Below are 21,547 nucleotides of genomic sequence, written 5' to 3'. Positions count from 1 at the left end.
AGAGAGAGAGAGAGAGAGAGAGAGAGAGAGAGAGAGAGTGCAAAGTGAGATATATGGATTTTTTGAATGGAATAAGTTGAAGTCCACCCTGGCAAAAAGTCTTTATCTTGTTTGCTCTATAAGTAATTAGAGAGAATGTGTGTGTGTGTGTGTGTGTGTATGTGTGTGTGAGAGAGAGAGAGAGAGAGAGAGAGAGAGAGAGAGAGAGAGAGAGAGAGAGAGTCATTGATGTAAGTCTAGATCATTAAGATAGATGCCCCGAGAGAGAGAGAGAGAGATGCAAATCTAGAGCATTAAGAGACCCCACCCCACATACATAGAGACACACACACACATACATGATGATTTTCCTATCTCTCTCTCTCTCTCTACTTCCGTATCTCTCTATTTCTTATCTCTTTCTCTCTCTCTCTCTCTCTTTTCCTCTCTCTCTCTCTCTCTCTCTCTCTCTCTCTCTCTCTCTCTCTCTCTCTCTCTCTACTTCCGTATCTCTCTACCCTAAATCCCAATAAGAACAACAATAACAAGATAATGATATGACAAACATAACATTTTCCCCATAATTGAACAACATATAGATTGATCCTCGATTTGAGATATGAAACATCATCCCAAATCAACGAACCATGATTGTGGGTGAAAAAACCCTTGTAGGGACAAGGGAAAAACCCACAATCTCCATATGTTGCTTATTGTTGCATTGAAAAAATACTATCTCAAACAATACATAGAGTCAAGTCACAAAAATAATTGTCCACCTATGGAAGTAACTTATCTACTAGTTTTTCTCCTCAGGAGGAGGACCACAAACTTTCTTCTCTAAACACTCAGAGAAGACAAAGAAATCACCCTCTAGCATTAGACAGTGACGGATCTCCTTTGTGCAAGCAAGCCCCAAGCCACCACACCCAGCAAAAATGTCCATAACATGGCCGTCCTCATATCTGAATGTTTCTAGCAACAAAGTGCGTCAAACATAATAATCAAAATTTAACGTCAAGAGCTAGCATCTAACTACCAAGATGAGTGTGCTGAGTATTCATGGCTAGAAAGTTACCTGTAAAAAGTCTCAGTACACTCTGCTCCCCCTCGAATCAAATCTCCAGCTATCCTTGTATAATTGTTAGATGAACGACGTGGAGACTCTGTGAGGTAGCTTCTTGAGGCCAAAAAGCACTCAAGAGAAACATCCTCCCCAGTCTTTCTATCATAATGAGGTGTAATTCTTTGAGCATTCTTACGATAAAACAAACCAGGAGTGAGATCCATCACCTATGTAAGGAAAAAATAAATCACTTAAAGAGAAGAACTCTAAATTTCATGTGCAAGCATCACATAGAGAAGGCAACCTCACCTGCTCACCAGTCTCTGGATGCAAGTATCCCCCATCACACATCAAATTCCACGAGCGATGGAGCTGCTAACTCACTCTATTAGCCTGCATGGCAAGATCCCCCAAATGTTGCGCAAGAGACAAAGTCACCAAGAAACCCTCGTCTGCCAAGTGAACATCGGCAATTTCCATGACACCACTCGCCAAGGCAATGGAAAAGTGGTTCCACTCAGGAACAACCTTTACATTACCTACACACTCAAGTTAAAATGAAAAATTACATCATAACATATATGCATTGTATAACAAAAAAGAAGCCATAAAAAAAGCTCACCTATAGTGCTATTGTGAATACCATCAACTAGCATGGACGTAGGGAAGTCTGCAAAGATCAACCTTGCCACATATTGGGAGATTTCCCCCTTCAATGAATACTCACGTCCATCATAGATTGGTGTTTTCTTGAACCACATTTCAATACTAACACAAACCAAAGGATCATGGTAAGAGTAAATTATGGTAAGTTGAGTTTTTAGAGAAATATATAAGTCTTACCTATGCCATGCTAGGTCGTCAATTGCTTCCACATCCAACAACAAAGCATCCACACAAGTAATAAAATTCCTCTCCTAAACATGAGAATGAAATTTTTAATTGCTTAGAATCTCAAAGAATGCTTAGAAAACCATAGGAGTGTCAACGGTTAATGCACACAATAGTTAGAGTAATAAAAAGAAAATAAACAAGCAAAGAACGTCTACCTGTGTTGCGTTTTGATGGCATCCTCTCATGTAGTGAATGACTCATAATAGTCTCAGAGAAGCAAGACTTTGATGCTAGGGTGGATCCTTTTGGTGGAAGAGGAATTGGAAAGCTCTCCTCCTCACCATCAGAATTTACAGTCACACATTGGGAGGGTTTTTCTATACTTTTTTTATCTTTCCTTCTACGCGAAGATGGCTTGGTGGATGGCTCAATGTGTGTAGCTTGGGGTGGGATTACACCGTCATTAGAGATGTGACTCTCTTTCAAAAAACCTTTCCATAGAAAAGTTCATAACAAAAGATCAACAAAATTCAATTTTAAACATATTATATTAGTTTATACAAGAGATTGCAATTCACTTACGAGCATGAATCTCTTGCTCACTGTTTGGGATAACACCTAGGGGATACTCCAACCACCATGGACAGTGAGAGCACTCCCAAGGTGTAATACCCTTTTCCAAGAGTGTTGACGAGAACATAGTAATTTCATCCTCTTTATCTAGCCATTCTTGTACATCAGACTCTATCATCCTTAGCCGCATACAATTCAATAGCCATCTAAATGAAAAATCAATATAAAAAAGAGACAATAAAATACATTGTGAAGCAAAATTAATATTCAAACAATCCAATACCTGTACACAAGACGTTTGCTTGAATGCATCACTTCGGGTAAAGAGGCATAATCTGAAGCACTCTTCATGTTTGCTAGAAAATGAGTATAATCCAATGAAACATGTGTCTTCCTAGATGCCTTAAAAAAAACCTCAAATGTTTTTGGCAATAAAGGCCCCTCCACATCAAACTTAGCAATAATAATTACTGCTTCGCCAAACATTCCTTGCCAATAGGTCTCTTGCCTCATGTAGGCTCTAAGTTTCTTATAGTCTGCAAAATGACCTCCCTTGGAGTCCTTAACTTTGGTCAAAATCATCATGTGAAGAAGTTCTTTGCGTCTATTGAACAAATTTATAACCGTCAATCCAAAAGTTAATGTACTGATTACAATGCACACTAAAACGACAAATCAAAGTTTAAGATGAACTGAAACAAACCTCTCTATTGTGATCTTTGCGGCGCACAAGCTGTATAATTTATCCCGAGTGATTCCTACCATTGTTTTGTCATGCCAATCCTTGTCAAATAGCATATTAAAAAACTCTTCACCATGTGCAAGATTTGCAATAGAAAGGTACTTATATCCGCTATCTCTCATTTTTTCTTCTTCCTTCTTTAAAGCTTCATTCATCTTCTTTTTGAAATCCTCCCCAAGAAGACCTAAAGTTCTAAGCCTTCTCTTCTCATCAGCCAAAAAGGATTCCCATCTCCCCTTCATAGCAACATAATTATTTAACAATATTTCTATGAGCCATTAGTAACACAACACAAACAAATCCATGAGTACATAGGCTTCCCACATGGGAACCAAAACTCCATCCATAACTTGCCACCTCTACAAGGCTTCCCACGTGGGAATTTAGGGCATTATACAAACCGTAACCCAATCCATCACTTGACAACTATGAATAGACTTCCCACATAAAAATTTAAGGCATATTTGAACGTAATTGTTATATTTATTATCCCAAACAAATTGAGCATGACATACCTTTCAAAAAAGTTGAGCGATCAAGATGCACGGCGTTGAGTACCATGGCATAATCCCTTGGTTATGTCTAGCCTCCAATTTAAGCTCAACTTCCATCCAAGATTTTTGCTCAGGAGTTAGATATTCCATTATGCTCGATTTGTTAGCAATACCAAACTTCTGAAACATAAATACTTCATGTGCCAAGTTGGGTGGAGCTGTAGCCCGTGAGATTCTAGAAGCAAATGTTGACGTGTAAGCAAATGAAAAAACATATTAGAACCAGAGAATTGAACAACAATTAACCAAATATGCCTTACTCGTTTGTTGTATCAAGACTCAAAATCAACTCTGCTTCCTTCTTTTTATCTATCTCAATAAATTCACAACGAACTTGCACATGGTATTTTTCATCCTCAGAGTGCTCTACAAAAGAAACATCATCCAAATTGATTTTTCAAGTGCAAAAATGTATATCTAAACTCAAACAAAATAAGAAATGAAGCACTTGCCTTCTTCAATTCGTCGCATCCAAGTTTTCAATCTGTGGTTGCCATCCCAAACAAAAAAAAAGTTTGCCTCCAAGATCTACCCAATCACCCACAAGATTCTTTTCAAATTCTGCATTAAGTCTTTGCCATATTGGATCCCACTTCTCAATCGTATCTTCTGTCATATGTTTTATTTCTCCATGTCGTCCTTTAAGTGAAACAATAAAAGAACCCATTGAAGAGACATAGCCAACCCTATCGAACGTGGATGTCAACCAAGATGCATCCGAAATTGCACATCGAACAACATCTGTAGCTATTAATCTACATAAAGGAACAAAAGGAGGCTCTGACTTTCTTTTGATATGGAATTGACTTATGAATTCATTCATCAACCCAAGAGACACATTCTCCCCAAAAACCCTGTTATGCTTTGAAAAGTCGTCTTCTTCGGTTTGGTTATTGGTCTCTGTGTGGGTAGTTTGTGGGGTGGGAGCACCAATAGTATTTGGAGTGATAGCATTGCTATTAGAAGCACCATCTATAGACCTGTCCAAGGACCACGCTTCATCATCAACATACACACATTGATTTCTTCTCTTCACAGACTTCTTTGGTGGACTCATAGGTAGAATCCTTGAGGAACCATCCTCAAGCATAACTTGCCTTCCTTGAATAGCCCCAGATCGTAGAGTCATCCCCCCTGAACAATTTGCTTCTCATTTTTTCATGGAGCGTTTGGGAGCCATGAGAAAAATCTTACACCTTTATTTAAAAAAATCAATAGCATAATCAAAACTCTGTTTAGAACTATCAACTCTTTTACAAAATACTATAAGTGCAAAAAACAAAAAACAGTTATAATGTATAAATGCTATGATTTGAAAGAGAGAGAGAGAGAGCTAGATACTCTCTTAGGTTTAACACTTGACCTTCTGCTAAAAATTAAACATAGGATAAATACCTTAGATTTTTTCATAAATCAAAGTGGTTTCAATGCCATAGGGTAAACATGTCAAAACCTGTCAAAACAAGTAACATGTCAAAAAAATGACTTAAAAAACTTATTTTGTATTGAAAGAAAAAAATACATTGCAAGCTATTATCTAACATTTATGTGTAGCACAAAAAAAAAAAAACTAAACAAGAGTTTTATTCATGAAGAAAGACACTCAAGAGTCCATTTGATTAACTCTTCCAGAACTATGTAACATGGCTAATATTTGGAAGGGACAAGCACCTCCACCTGTGGGCCCCCCGTGAGGCGAGAAAAAAAACACCGGTGAGTCGGCAACTTACCAAGCTCATTACTTCATCAGAAGCGAAGCCATCATCTCAACTCTTGTACTCCAAGGGGGAAATTGGGCTGTGGGAGGCACTCACATGAGATATGGTGGAGCTTGCAATAGCTAGTATTACAAATATGCTGCCTCGCCATCAAACAAGTCCAAAGGTGTGACGAGGAGCAAATGTTCTTTAACGTTATCGACAAAGGCTACCATACATGCCGATCTGCTGAGCTCGACAAAAGGTATTGGCCCTTGGTCTTCCCTCAAGGCCTAAACAACCTATTCAACTTTGCCAGCAATAGCTCCTCCTTGCTTCGCACCCCATGACCATTGTCCATGCTTCACTTATGGAGGATGGCCACGCACTGCCGTCAACTCAGGCACTACCCAAGGCAAGCTCAACTACACTCTCATTGGTCTCTAGTGGACTTCATCACCTTATGAACACAGACATTATAAGCACGTCTCTTGATACCACCCTACAACAACATGCCCAAGAGCAATGTCAAGTGCTCAATCCCTTGGAGGATTGGTCCAACATCGAGCAATATTCAAGGCCGGAGATGTCGAGTAAGAGGCCCTTCATGAAGGCTTCTCAATATGGTGGTGCCATAAGTGTAAATGAGACACATCCACAACTACTCTTAGCAAATGAGAGGCATCAGCAGAGCCTCGCAACTGAGAGACGGCATTCTCTTCTAGCAAATGAAGGGCAATTGATACATGCAGTGAACGAGAGGCAACATATTCCTCACTTATATGGATCATTGATTGGATCCAAGAATATTGGCTCAACTACATTGCATATGAATATAATAACTAGTCATGAGCAGACAGATGCTACCATTATCAACGCGTCATCGTCACCAAATATTGGCATTGCAGGCTCCACCCTAGCATTTGACGATGATATGGATAATGACAATCTCTTCTCTGATTATTTCAAACATCTCAATCAGAATCTATGGCGATTCCTCCACTTCTGTGGCCTTGCTGGAGGAGTAAAAGGCCAAACCTCCGCAGGTTTTGAAACTCAGCAATTGACGCCCAGCGCAAATCGTGGCCAGAGTATGGTATTTCTGAGAGTTTTGCCACTCACAGCATGGCGCAGCCCGAGTTGAGAAGGGTCTATTGATCTTTCCATTTCCAAGCAGAGCATTAACACTTGGCCCCGTCCCTCCTTGCCGCGTCCCTCCTTGCCAGCATAGCCAGCAACGCTTAGCAAACCCAGAAAACGAGCACGCTATCCATCCACGCGCGCGCAGACAGACAGCGTGCTTGAAATTGGACAGCGTGCACAGCAAAAGCTCATGTCTCAGACAACGTGCACAGCGTGCCTGTACCTCCTGCTTGTAAATCGGACAGCGTGCACAGCAGAAGCTCATACTCGGACACAGCAAGCGATTAAGCGCAAATAAAAAAACAAACAGTATTCTCCTCCTCCATCTCTTCCTCCACACCCCCCGCCCCCCTCACTGAGCACGCAATCCGTCCGCGCGCGCAGACGGATTGCGTGCTTAGCGAGGGGGGCGGGGGGCGTGGAGGAAGAGATGGAGGAGGAGAATGATGAAGATGGTTCTACCTGCTAAACTCCAGCCATGAGTGGCAGAACATCGAAACCTTAGGTCTTCCAAAAAACTTAGGTTTTGTGTAAATTCACCTCCAAAAAACGTAGGTTTTGTGTAAATTCACCTTAGTTTTATTGAAAAAACATAATCCACCTTCAAATTTAAGGGATTTTTTAAATAATACCTACAATATTAAGCAAAATTATCTGTTAATCTGATGATCCTATGACCACCATTTTGTCTAGCCTTTAGCCATGAAAGAACTTTCTAGACTCCGCAGTCTCCTATCCCTTTTATGAGTTCAAGCTTTTAGTAATGATCGTGAGCTTCTATTTCCTCGTAAAAATAAAGACTCTACCTTACGTTATGAATGAAGATAGAATATTTAATCATTATTGTAGAGAGAATGAAAAGAGAGTATTTAATTATGATTGCTTTAATTATAGAAGAACTAAGAGAGGATATTATATTACGATTGTAGTCGTCGGCATTAATTATAAAGCAACAATGAGCAGCCCTCACATTTATGATGTGGCAGTCACTCATTCGTTCTCTCTAAGTGCGAAAATTATGTTTTATATTTTTTGCAATAACTTTTCATTAGGTTTAGAAAACCCACTGCTCCCATTGTCTTGGTATGGAGATGGACAGAGTAACTCTCTCTTGGACACTTGGAAAAGAGACACACAGTAGGGAATTAGAGCTTCGACACAACAAACTCTTGCTCGGCAGATATTATCTACAGTGTCTTCTTCCTCCAAACTACAAATTTACATGTTTGAAAGCAATAGTTCACATCGGCTTGGAAAAAATGTATATTCAAACCCCTTCAGAGTGGGATATTGATGGAAATGAGCACTTTTTATTGGACTCTTCTCTCTCTTCTGAGTATTTCATTGAACATTCTAGTGATATGCTCTATATTACAGATAGTGAGGATAGTGATTTTGGTGCTAAACCAGCCATAACAAGCATCAACAGTCAGTTTCCATGTGCAAGAGAAGATTGTTTTGAGATAAACAATACATCAATGCAAGAGGAAACTGGGCCATTTGACAAACAACAAAGATTGGGGTCCAGTGATGATGTCGTTCATGATTTTACAAAAAACTCTATCATTCCTTGGATTTTAGGTAGCAAAACATGTTTCAGACTACAACACCTGATAAACAATAGCAAGAAAATCAAACAGGTGACAGAGCTTCCACAGGTTTATGATGGTGACATTGCCTTTGAGCTACCCCACATTGAAGAAGGTTGTAAAAGGATGGAAGGGATGGAGCAAAAATTCCATGGTCATTTTTGGACTAGGCCACATAAAACTAACATGTCCATAAATTGTAATGTTAGGCTTAGTTATTGCTTGGGGTCATTAGTTCGTCACAGAGTTCTTTGTCCCTATTATTTGAACAACACCAAGTTCAATGTATCCTTCTTTCATGGTTACCTAGATAAGCAAGTCAGCAAAGGGCTTCTATGTGAAGACGAAAACCTGCATATCACTTGTCATTATTGCAAAAAAGTTGTTTTTTGTGAGTGTACTTGTTCTTGCAAAGTGTACTACATTTTGCCCTCAGATCCGAAGCTTACAAGAATGATGACACATAAATAAAGTACCATATGGCTTTGAAGCCATATATCTATTTATATGTTGAGACCTCCCAACTATCCTAACCCTATGGCCTTGAGGCCATAAACAGACATATTTTGGATTATCTTAAAGTCATAGAGATATCTACAAAGAGAACTGTATGGCCTAAAGGCCATAATAAACTTAGTCAAGGAAATCATCCAAAATGCAAGAAGATCATGGCAATAGAAAATGAGACTTCTGCTATAGAGCTTAAAGGCATAAATGTTTCTCCAAGTATACTTCAAGGCGCCACCATCATGGACAAAGAACTAATGTAGCTAGATAAAGATTAGGAATCTCTAGACAATAAGGAGCATAAAAATAAATTCATTGTAGATGTGTTGTCAGTTAGTAAATTTGCTATTTGCGATTATTTTTTTCTAAGAGTGTGAAAAAAAAGAGTTATCAAAATGTAGATACTTTGGAATCTAAAATTAGGTGTTCTTTGAACTTGCAGTCCTTCAACAAGATATTGCAGCGGACAAAGTTTTACTTCAGATTGTTGGTATAGAGGATGCTAAGGCCATTGACCCTATTGAGAAAGATTCTATCAATCTCCATGTCAACCAAAGAGTTTCTGACAAATTATGATAGATAAAGTACCAAATGAAATTATAGGTGCAATAGATGACATCTTATGGTCTTAGGGCCATAGGATACTCTATAGTATTGTTTAGATTTTTTAATTGTTTGTGAACATAGATCATAGAGGGTTTTTCTCACTACCATAGAGGATATCCTATGGCTTTGGGGCCACATGGTCTCAATATTGAGCGTAGAGGATTTCTTACTAGCATAGAGGGTACCTTGTGGCCCTAGGTCCATAGGGTGAAAACACAGAGTATAGAGGATTTCTTACTAGCACAAAGGGCACCCTATGGTCTAAGGCCATATGGTGACAACATATAGAATAAAGGGTTTCTAACTAGCATACGAGGCACACCTTGTGCGCCTGGGGATATAGTGTGCCAACATAAAGCATAGAAGGGTTTCTTATTGGCATAAACAACATCTTGTGGCCCTAAGACAACCTACAGCCTTAGGGACATAGGGTGGCACATAAATAAAGTCCCATATGGCTTTGAAGGATTGGACCTCTTTATACGTTGGGACCAACTAACAATCCTAAACTTATGGCCTTGAGGTCATAAAGAGACATATTAAAGTCATAAACATGTCTACAAAGAGCACCATATGGCCTTAAGGCCATAGGTGCAATAGATGGCATCTCATGGTCTTATAGCCATAGGATACTATATAGTATTGTTTTGACTTTTTAAGTGTGAAATATTAGTTTGAATGTTGTTTAAATTATCGTGTATTTAAAACTTGATAGCAGGATACAAAACCATGACCAAGTATTTTGTTATACATGGATTAAGGTCACCAAATTATAACAAGAGTGTTTAATAGTATTTGTCTTTACATATTATCTTTTTTAATTGTTGTAATCAATCTATATGCTGCTTTAAAATCATATCAATTGGTTTTTCTGACATCTCATTTTTTGAGAAGCTACGTCTAGAAGCATTTGTTGAATTTTGAAAAGCAATGATGTCATACAAATCCTCTTTCCAAAAACTATATTGGAGGTTTATTCTTAAATTTTATAGTAGAGAAATTAAAATAGACTCATACAATCATGATAATTTATCTAAATTAAAGACAACTAGAGCTTAGAAATCATTAAATAACACAATCCTAGCATACACATTTAGAATTTGGGAAACGGGATTTTCCCAAATTATCTAAAATGGTGTTGAGAGCTAGTGGATGAAGAGATAGTGATAAGTAGTTCGTGGATTAATTGCAAGATAAACATATTGATATATGTATATACATACACATAGAGTGCACACACACACACACACACACACACACACACACACACACACACACACACACACGTATACATATCCAACTAATAACTATTAATTTATTTCTACATATTGACCTATCTACAATATATTATATATATTGATTGGTCAATTGTGTATCTATGGCTCTATCTATCAATAAATAGTAAACTACCAAATATATATATTGAGCCTATTTATCTATGTATTCATGTATCCATTTGTGTACCACGTCCCTATTTATCTATATATTTACCTATCTATTATTGTTAAATGATCCAAAAATCTCTATTTATATGTCTTGACTCTTGTTATGTGCCTAACAAGCCACTATCCTCCTATCTCTCTTAATGGAATATACATCTATTTGTGCAAACATTTTTCTATATCTCATAATTACATTTGTCTATACTATATCCATCCATTATCACTTTACCTAGATTTATACTATAAATCTATAATTATATCTATTTTAGTCAAGGTTTAGTGAAAAAATGGAAAGTATAAGCAGTCAAAGATCTAGCGTTAATTGAGATAGATAGATAATATATAACATAGAAGCATGAATTTAGAGAGTTAGTTGATAGATATATAGTAATAAATAGATAGAGAATCAATGGCAAGATAAACATATGGGTATTTGCATACACATATAGGCATGCACATACACACCCATATATATATATATATATCCAATTGACTATTGAATTACATCTATAAAAGTACCAATCTACATATTTACCCATCAATGCAACGTGACTATGTGTCTCCTTATATCTCTATCCATCCACTATCTATACTATATCTATAAATCTTTATCTATGTATCTATATATCTATTGATATATTGACCTTCTCTATATATTGACTTGCCTATATAATGTATAATGTCTACATGACTCTTTCTCTCTCTATTATCCATGTAATGGTCTATCCATAGATATATTATATACTAGCAAACATATATATTAATTTATGTATATGTTTATCACTATAGCTATTTATCTCTTTCATTGTCTATCTATCAACATATTTGTCTATGTACTCACCTATCTATTAACAATAAATAATCCCGAACATTCATATATACACACATACATATGCGCATGTGAGTACGCGCGTGCGCGCACACACACACACACACACACACACACACACACACAAGATATACATACATACATATTGAATGATCTATATATTTGTATGTCATTATGAATGTATCCCTTTCTCTTTCTATCCTCAATCCACTCTCTCTTTCTCTCTCTCCATGGGCTATCCATCTATTTAGGTAAATATTTTATACTATATTTATACAAAATATATTTACAAAATATCCATCAGTTATTGTAAAGTGTGAGATTTGTCCTAAAGTGTGAATCAAGGAGAGGAGAGTGGATTTATCCCACTTACTATGGAGCAAGGCTGTAGAGCTACTTAAAGATCATTTCATGTAAACAACTCTATTTTGCACTACATGCTTGTCTATGGTGAGCTTGTGCTAAGCTAAGTCAATACTCAAGATTGTGTTTATGAGTCCAAGCTAATCCTATCTTGGAACCTAATTCACTTGAGTGATAACCTTGCTTACACACACACTCACACATTGAAGCTATGTTTCTCTTTCATCCACCATAGCTAGCTCGATCCCATTCCCAACAATTCGTATCGGAGCTTTAGGTTATGCTAGCTAAGTTTTTCATTATGCATTAGTGTGTTAGTGATCAGCATCTCCATTAAATTGATTAGCATTTTTTAATTCTCATTACGGTCCATTGAAATTTTCCATAACTAGTTGCATCCATGACTAATTAAGCCCTAATCTAGCTACATGTGGGCATGTCCTTGGCACACCCATGAGGCCACTACCCTCCATGGCTAGATAGTCTTGATTAGGGAGAAGATTAGTATCCAATTTTCCCGGGGGATTCACTCTATATAACAAACAAGACTCCACATGTGAGAGGACAACTTTGATAAAACCCCTATATACGACCCATATTAGGAAAAATGACCCCCCTTTCTACGCTTACACAAAAGTCAATGCAGAAAACTATCATACCCCATCTTACATATAAAATTTAGGTCTCACATGATCTAACTAAATAAAACTAGTCAAAGAGCATGTAGCATAGTGATTGGCAATGTACTAATGATCCACTTCTGCTGATAACTAGACGTACCCTCAATGTGTCTTAGTTTGACTTTCAAACTATGTGCTCGTTCAACCTGCACTCTAGCTACTCGTCCAATATTGACCCATCTAAATTACTCAAAAAGCATGGTTATAAAGTTGTGTTAGGTTCTCCGTGTAAATTTGCATCTATTACAACTTTCATCCCTCAACAAATGAACTATAATAACAAGACAAGCAATTGATACCAAGCAGTGTTGGTTCTTGCATGTATCTTGGTAGCTATTGACTCATAAGTTTGAGGGAAAACTCTTTTGGGAAGCCATGATTTTGAAACACAAGAACTTCCTCTCATTTTTCCCTTTTCTCACTCCCCCCCAAAAATATGATACCCCCTCCCTTATTTTTAAGCTTAGGAGATAAACTATTGGGGGCCTACCCCTAACTTATACACTTATGTAACTTGTAAAAAAACCCCCCTCCCCTGCACTTACGTGGTGTGCAGGTAAGTTTTCCATGGTGAATCCCCCGGGCCAATTTTTTGCATGCTATAGTCATTTTTGTGTCCTAGTTTGCACCTTCAATTAATCTCTCCACCTTTGCAATCACCTTTGCAATTGACCTCATCTCAAAGTGCTCGATGCAAGCTCTCCGTAGAGCCTTATAGTTCTACAATCCGAGCTCGGGAGACCCTTCATCTCTATGCCCAAACCTTTTCCTAAAAATAGGTGTGTGTGTGTGTGTGTGTGTGTGTGTTATATTGTGTGAGCCGACTGCAAAGAAAAGCTTATGTACACTATTTTTGAAAATATATTAGCAAGTAGTCACATGGGTGGGTTGGTTAGCTCACCAAAAGCAATGCATTGACCCGTAGGTCACAGGGTCAAAAATCACGTGCATTTTGGATATATTTGGCGGATGCGAGTTCCTCCATTCAATCTGGCTAATGCATTTGGTGGGTCCATAGGTGGAGCTTCACACGCAAGCGTATTTTACGGCTTTTGTAGAGCTTACCGGACGTGAGGCTTGAACTCAAAAATAGCTCATAACCCACTTTCGGGTCCGCCAGCTATCGTGAGTCATGATCAGGCCTCCTCGGAACTTGCGTGGTTACTTTGGGGACCCTTTCGGCTTCACAAGGAACGATTCCCGCAGCCAACTTCCAACTCCCTCAAGGGGGCAGTCTCGTGAGGTTACTGCCTCAGGACTTCAAAGCCCCATACTTCTTTACAAGAGGTCATTCTCGCACAGGCTGCCAAGCATCCCAAAGACTACAAGCACACTTAGCCCATTGTAATTGCCATTTTGCACTTCTTGCATCAAATATTTTCATATTATAATAAACATTGGGTAGACACTTCCTTGAAGAGAGTCTCTTCAACTGGAAAGACCCTCAATTGCACCCATTGCACTAGCATCCATGCACTGGCATCCAATAAATCAACCAAAGGTGACTATTGTGAAGAGGGGCTTCACCAACGGTGAAGAGGAGCTTCACATTGAAGAAAAATTCCAAAGTACACATTGATCTTGCAGCCAAGCACAACAACTTCTTGCAATGTATGTAATTATATTTGTCTACATGCATGACATTATGTGATTTTGTAAGGGGAAAGACATTGGCATTGGAGAGTCTCCAAATTGCTAAAACCTCTCCATGTGTGAAGACTTTGTGACAAAGTATATGAGAAACACTGCATGCTTGGGCTCTCGGAGCACGACCAAGATGAAAGAGAAAGCATTAACTTTTTGCATAAACCCTTTTATAGGATATTTTAGTATATTGTTGCATGTCATTATGACACATGGAATAAAGCTTGATTGCACAACAAAAAGGGGGGCATAAGCACTCGTTCAAGGGGAGGATATGAAGTCAAAGACCATGAAGCAGTTGAAAGCAACAGCAGAAGCAACGAAGGCAAGAGACCTAACAAAGGATCAGCTCACATAGTAGAAGACGAAGAAGACAAAAGAGAGACCAACATTGTCTTTTATGAAGACCCATTTTGAAGATGCAGCCTCTCTACTTGTAGGGGAGGACTTTTATTTTCTTGTGTGGATATCACCATCCTTTGTGGATTTTTCCTGTGTGGATTTTATCATCCAGTGTGGATATCACCATCGTTTGTGGATTTTGTTAACCTATGTGGATATTACCATCCTGTGTGGATAGCAACTTATCATCTTGTGTGGATTCTACATCATAGTCCAAACCTCAAGGGGAGGATTGTAAAGTGTGGGCTTTGTCCTTAAGTGTGAGTCGAGGAGAGGAGAGTGGATTTATCCCACATACTGTGGAGCAAGGCTATAGAGCTACTTAAAGCTCATTTCGTGAATGAATAAACACAACTCTATTTTGCACTACATGATTGTCTATGGTAAGCTTGTCAATACTCAAGATTGTGTTTATGAGTCCAAGCTAATTCTATCTTGGAACCTAATTCACTTGAGTGATAACCTTGCGTACACACACACTTACACATTGATGCTATGTTTCTCTTTCATCCACCATAGCTAGCTCGATCCCATTCCCAACAGTTATATCAATCTATCTAACTTACTATAAATTTTCAATCTATCCAATATCTATTTTTTGATCAATATATCTATTTAAGGAGAGGTCTAGTGAAACGATAAAAAAGTGTCGGTCTTTAGAGACCACCGGTGAAATAAATAGATGATATGTAGGATACAAAGATGTCAGCTTCTCAGCTAACAAGAGCTGAAGAAAGAGCATCAAAAGGAGTGCCAATCATTTTTTAAAGCCAACCAAATGTATTAAATCCCTTTGTATCATTGAAAAATCCCACAAAATCCAAAGCCGTTGTAATATTATTGATTTCCAATGAGTCTAAAGAGATTGAGGGCCTCCAAGTTTGTAATCATATTGATTTTTTAAGCCCTGTATTGAACCCAAATAGCTAAAAATCCACTCTTTAAACCTTGGCTAAGGTATAAAAGACAACTTTTGTAATTAAAAACCTAAGTTTTGGATAATGAAGGTAAGCATTTGCTGTAGAAGCTCAATGTGAGTCTAATGTTTCTTCAAATCTTTGTGTCTCTCTCGTGCATACGGTGTTACATTTCTTTTTCAAGTATACTAACACATTTGCAGGTGAAAGCTCTTCCATTTAATGTAAGTTTCTTGCGATGAAAGTGTGATTTTAGTTGTGCTATCTACAAGTTGATATTGCTCCCTATGCACCATACACGCACCAAAACTAGTTTTTGACCTTAGGAATATGTAGAGCACATCTAGAGGAAGCTACAGAGTGCTTCAAAGTCCAAAACTGAGTGATCTAAATTAAGCTATTTATCTTAGGCATAAATTTTTTTGAGTGTCAAAAATGACATTTGAGTACATGGGAGTGTTAACGATACTTTGCTCATGCCAGGCATAAAGTTTTGTTGCATTTAGAGACTCGTAGATATATACAAATTCATCAGAACAAGCTTGTGTGGTAAGGAAAGTAGCTTTTGATTTCTGACATACATTTGAGATTGAGATAGGTAGGAACAACTTAAATTTGGACTTTCTGAGAGATTAGTTATCTCTGTAGCCTCCATGCACTAGCCGGGTCAGCTACGTCCCACGGATTGCCAATTTTTATGTCTATGGTTCTCGTTTTGCTAGCATTCAAATGGTGAGGCTTGGCAATCGACTGACATTTTGGCGTCGTTGCGGGAGACAAGGAAACCTCGACTAGAGAAAAACCCAAAGTATTTACTTAAATTTCCATTGCTTCCTCTAGTTTCAGCTAGAGCTTTTTTGACTTTATCACTACTGAGAGGTGCTTGAGAGTAGGGATACTCGACAAGGACCTCGGGAGCTTTAGTTTAGTAGGAAGATAGGTAGAGGGTCCTTGAGACAAGCTAGTGGTTGGTAAGGGCATTATTTAAGTAGGAAATAGAGATTTCAGACTGAAGGTTGAACTTTTTACCTTTTGTATTGTTTTTTCATGTGCAGTAGGAGTAGGGTAAGTAGAAAATCATTAGGATTGCATCTAATTTGAGGTGCACTAAGAAAACAAAAAATAAATTCATTTCTATCTTAGGCACGCCGAAGATAGATGAAGGTTTTTGAGACTGACATGATACAATTGAACATGCAATGTGGTAGACAAACTTGATTAGACCATCCCCTTCATTTTGGAAACATTTGGATCTCTAAAACACTAGGTCAAGCCCAAAATTGGGAAAAAACATAGACTCTAAAAAAATTCACATGGAAAACCCAAATCATTCTACGACTTGAAACCAGGGTGTGCATAAATCTCAAAACTTATGGAAAAATGAAAAATGTGTAAATATGGAAGCATTGTATCTTAGGCATGCCGAAGATAGAAAACTCTCCAGAGGGGTTAATTTAACAAAATTTCAACTCACAAGGTCTACTTAGACCATAATATAGCTCCAAAGCAAGTTTCACCAGATTTGGAGTTGTGTAAGGGTACAAACACCAACAAAACTAAAAAACAAAGCCACGGGATCAAAAACATTGGTGAATTGTCCAAACTTTGTGAAACTCATTGTACAAGCTTGAAATCACATGTAGAATCCACTCCAAGTCATAATAGAAAAACATATGTCTAAATAGAGAAGTTTTTTCTTATGCGTGTCAAAGATAAATTTTCCACTAGAAAAGCATTTTTGACATTTTGACACTAGGATTGACTTTGATAAGTTGTGAAGACCCCAATTGTGTGATGAAAGTTGAGATAGGCTCTACAAATAGGTGCAACCATCTTAGGTGCTCTTGAGATAAAACTGAGTAGAGTTTCACATTTTTTGCACATAAGGTCTATTGGGAACTAGAAAAAAGAATTTTTGTATATTTTGTGATTGAGGATTGACAAATTGTGGAATCACATATGGATTTAAGTGTTGACGTGCAAGCAATTGCAACTTTGTGAAGGATATGAGAGAAAACGGCAAAAGCATTACGTTTCAAACCAAAGACAACCTTCCAGGTTTGAAGTATCAATTCAATTAAGTTTTGTAAATGCATATATTACACTAAGATATGGTAGAGATTTGGAAGACTTGATTGAATTAGGAGAGAATAGGATTAGAGCATCCACAAAAGAGAGTCTAAACCAAGGGAAACCATTAGAAACTATTGCAAAAGAAGTGCTAGACACTTACTCCGATTGAAGCTCAGACAATCTTTTTTAACACAATCAAGAACTGGGACCTCTCTCAAGTTCAAGCACATCTTGACTTTTTTCAAGACCAACAAGTATGAAGCCCAAATTTATTTGGACCCATATGAGGAGTTTGCAATGAGGATAGACGACCATACCGTTGATTTTGAAGAATAGGTTAGGGAAAAAAAACAAGATGACCTGTATGTAGACCAAAATGGAGTACAATATCACAAGATACAAGACCTTGATTCAATGGATAAATGGGCATTAGAGGTTAATACTCTAATACCAGATAAGGTTGTAAAGGAGGGACCTCTAGTGTTAGAATTAGACGGGTATGAGTTAATAGATGCTAGACCATCGAAACACATCCCCAATGATAACTCAAGACTTGGAGTTTATGTTTGGGAAGTAAGGATTTGGTATGGAATACCACGCTAGATTAGGACAACCGACTCCCTTGAAAATTTTGTATATTTTCAAAATCAAGAAAAAGGGACTAGTAGAACTTCCCGCTCATCTCTTTAGGGATTGTTACAATAATAATTTTGTCATGATGACTCCAAAGGAGCTTTAACAAACCAAGTACCAGGGACACTCATTGTGGAATGATTATGGGAACCGCACAGGAAATTGATCATGATGTGGATCCAAATGCTAGATCTTATGATAGCATGGCCAACCAACAAGAAAGCGAGTAGCCACCTCAATGGTACCAACAAAGAAAGAAAGGTGGAAACGACTCATAACAGGGGAGAAATGAGTGATGAAGAAGAGAAGAGGTCCACATGAGTCACACCTACAAAATAGCTGGTTTGAGGGATTAATGGGAGAAACACTGGCTCAAAGGGAGAGAGTGGGTGCCAAACACAATCGTAGAGTCAGACTAGTAGATTTCCAAAAGTGGGTTAAAAAATATATAGAGATAGGTGACCTATATATATGACCATTTGGCCAGCTTCAGACATGTTTTGAGAGTTGAGCCCATAACCAATTTCTATACATAGTTTGAGGGATTTGAGATGACCTTGGAGGGCAAAGTCTTGACTTGGTTCCAGACCATACCTCTTGGATCAACCGCCAACTTGTCAGCTTTGGCCATGATATTTGTCACTACATTTTCTAAAATGGGCATAAAGCATAGTACTATGGCACAAATCTATAGTTTCAAACAAAAACAAGGAGAAATTACCAAAGATAGTCTGAGTTGAATGAGGAAGTACATCGATGACAGATGCTCGGGATCCAAAATTCCAACTGAGTACATACTAGTCTCACTGTTTCTAGAGGGTCTATTAAACAAAGATTTGCATGCTAAGGCTTGTATAGCAAAAAACACATGACCTGGGAAGCTTTCAGTTTAGATGCGATTGACTTGAATGATAATTGTGAGATCTTCAATAAGCAAAGCAAAGCTAAGGATACTTAGAGCGAGCAAAACACATCCATCGTACCAGCACAAGTAGGATCAGTAGATACAGTTCCTGCCAATGAGATAGAGGACATGCTTAAATGAATGAACGATATGATGAGCAACATGCAAAGAATTTGATGCAAGGCCGAGTGCAGGGAAAAAATCAGACTCAAACCAACCTCCATCAGACAGGTACAAGTGGATACCTAAAGTCAAACCACCAACTATGATTGGACCCACCGGTTCCAATCATAACACAATATCGCACCATAAAAGAATGCGCTCAAGTGCTACAGAGTTTAGTCTTCAAGAGAATTCAACCACAACATACCTCTTCACAGCAAAAACCCTTGAGTAATACTCAAGACCCACCTCTTGTACAACATAGCATGTTTAACTGCATTGATATCAATAGTATTATAGGGCCAATCAGGGCCATGCATAAAATTATTCTAAGCATGCACATTACTGAAATTTGTGCAAAATAAAACGAGAACTAGTCATATAAGACACAAAAGAAACATTTAAAAGTATTTACATTTGCTTACTCTAATGTAGCATTGTAATCATTGACAAGGTTCATACTATCCTTACGTTGTGCTCCTTACATCCTTAAGCTATGCTCCTTACATCCATATAGCATCTTCAAAAGGATAATTTTCTAGCTAAACAAGATACCATCGGATAATCTTACCATGTCTTAGTACCTTGCCTTCATGTCAAAGAATTGATTTGGACTAAATCACCTCTTCTTGATCTTTGATCTTGGGCGGGTCCTAAATGATTGGTTCTTGTGGTGGCTCTCCTTTGTAAGGCTTAAGTAGGCTCACATAAATAGCATTGTGAATGAGCCAATGGTTGGGAAACTTGAGTTGACAAGACATCTCATTGATTGGTTTTAGGATTTGAAAAGGACCATAATATCTTTTTGCTAGTTTAGCCTAATACTTTTGGTGGCCCGTTGGATATTTTCCCGTAGTCTGCCTCAATCGAGCCTTGGGAAATTTTAGTAGGACTCAAATCATTTTCCTTGAAAGCTAAGTCCCTTTTGTGCTTGCTAGCAATAGCCTTTTTCCTTTCTTGGGAGACGAATATAGCCTCCTTATTTTTTTCAAAAGATTATTGTAAGCCTCGGTATACTCATCGGTAACGAATATCTTCCCATATACCTTAAGTAGCAAGGGACTTTTAGGTCTTCCTTCAATGATTTTGAAATATGTCTTCCCTGTAGCAGTATGGACAATGGTATTGTATGCATACTACACAACATGTAGGTACTTTTCCCATAGTGAACATTGATCTACTTTGGTAACATAGGTCTTAAGTAGATCTAGAAATGTAAGGTTGGTTATTTCATTTTGGCCATCCGTTTGTGGGTGATACGTTGAAATGAAATTGAGCCTGGTACCTATATTCTTGAAGAGACCGTTCCAAAAATTAATTGTCATTCAAGGATCTCTATCTGACTCTATTGAGGTTGGCAAGCCATGGTGTTTAAAATGTGGGATGTAAAGTGGGTTGCCATTTGGTGTGCCTTAATAGTCTTTTTGATAGGTATAAAATGTGCTTGTTTGTTAAACCTGTCTACTATTGTCCATATTCCCGTATTCCCATGAATGGATTTGGGCAATGCAAAGATAAAAATCCATGGATATGCTCTCCCACGGTGAATTAAAAATTTGCAAAGGTTGGAGAAATCCAGGTTGCTTCTCCCTATCATACTTTGTCTTTTGGCACACCACACATTTTGACACATAGTCTTGTATGTCCATTTTGATGGTAGGCCAATAGAATTATGTTTCTACTCCTCAAAGAGTAGGTTGAATCCCTCTATTCCCCGCATAGAAAGGAGCATGGGATTCATACATCACTTTCTCACAAAGAGAGTGAGTAACACATCGCCTATTTCCATGGAGAAGATAACCATCTTGCAAGGTGAATGGTTCTTCTTTCTTCCTTAAGGCAAGGATTGAAATTACATCTTTAATCGGTGTTAGTGGAATAATCATCTATCATAGAAGATAGATCATTGTGAGTTTCTAAAAACAACACATTGGCTCTAGGGCCATCGTGATAGTGCATCAATTACTTGATTGTGCTTGCCAGCAATGTAAGCAATATGAAAAGTAAATTGCAAAAGAAATTTTCCCACCTCATTTGTTTGTTAGAGAGCTTGGTTTGCATCATGAAGTCTATATGTACTTAAAATTTTTCTTGGTCAAGTCATGTAGTGGCCCTACTATTTGGGAGAATTTAGCTATGGTGCGTCTATGGTATGCACACATACCAATAAATCTTTGTATCTCATGTAGATTCCTTGGGTTAGGCCAT

The 21,547-nt window shown here is 38.0% G+C and overlaps 1 pseudogene; it reads right to left on the bottom strand.

Moving 5' to 3' along the window:
* Window positions 1-1,069: 1,069 nt before the first annotated feature.
* Window positions 1,070-5,681, bottom strand: LOC147434634 (uncharacterized; annotated as a pseudogene).
* Window positions 5,682-21,547: the final 15,866 nt, after the last annotated feature.

The sequence above is a fragment of the Adiantum capillus-veneris genome, chromosome 19 (genome assembly GCF_014529385.1).
Source record: "Adiantum capillus-veneris isolate H3 chromosome 19, ASM1452938v2, whole genome shotgun sequence".
NCBI classification, from domain to species: Eukaryota; Viridiplantae; Streptophyta; class Polypodiopsida; order Polypodiales; family Pteridaceae; genus Adiantum; species Adiantum capillus-veneris.
Note: the sequence above shows the minus strand (reverse complement) of the source record. Positions and strands in the feature narration are given on the sequence as shown.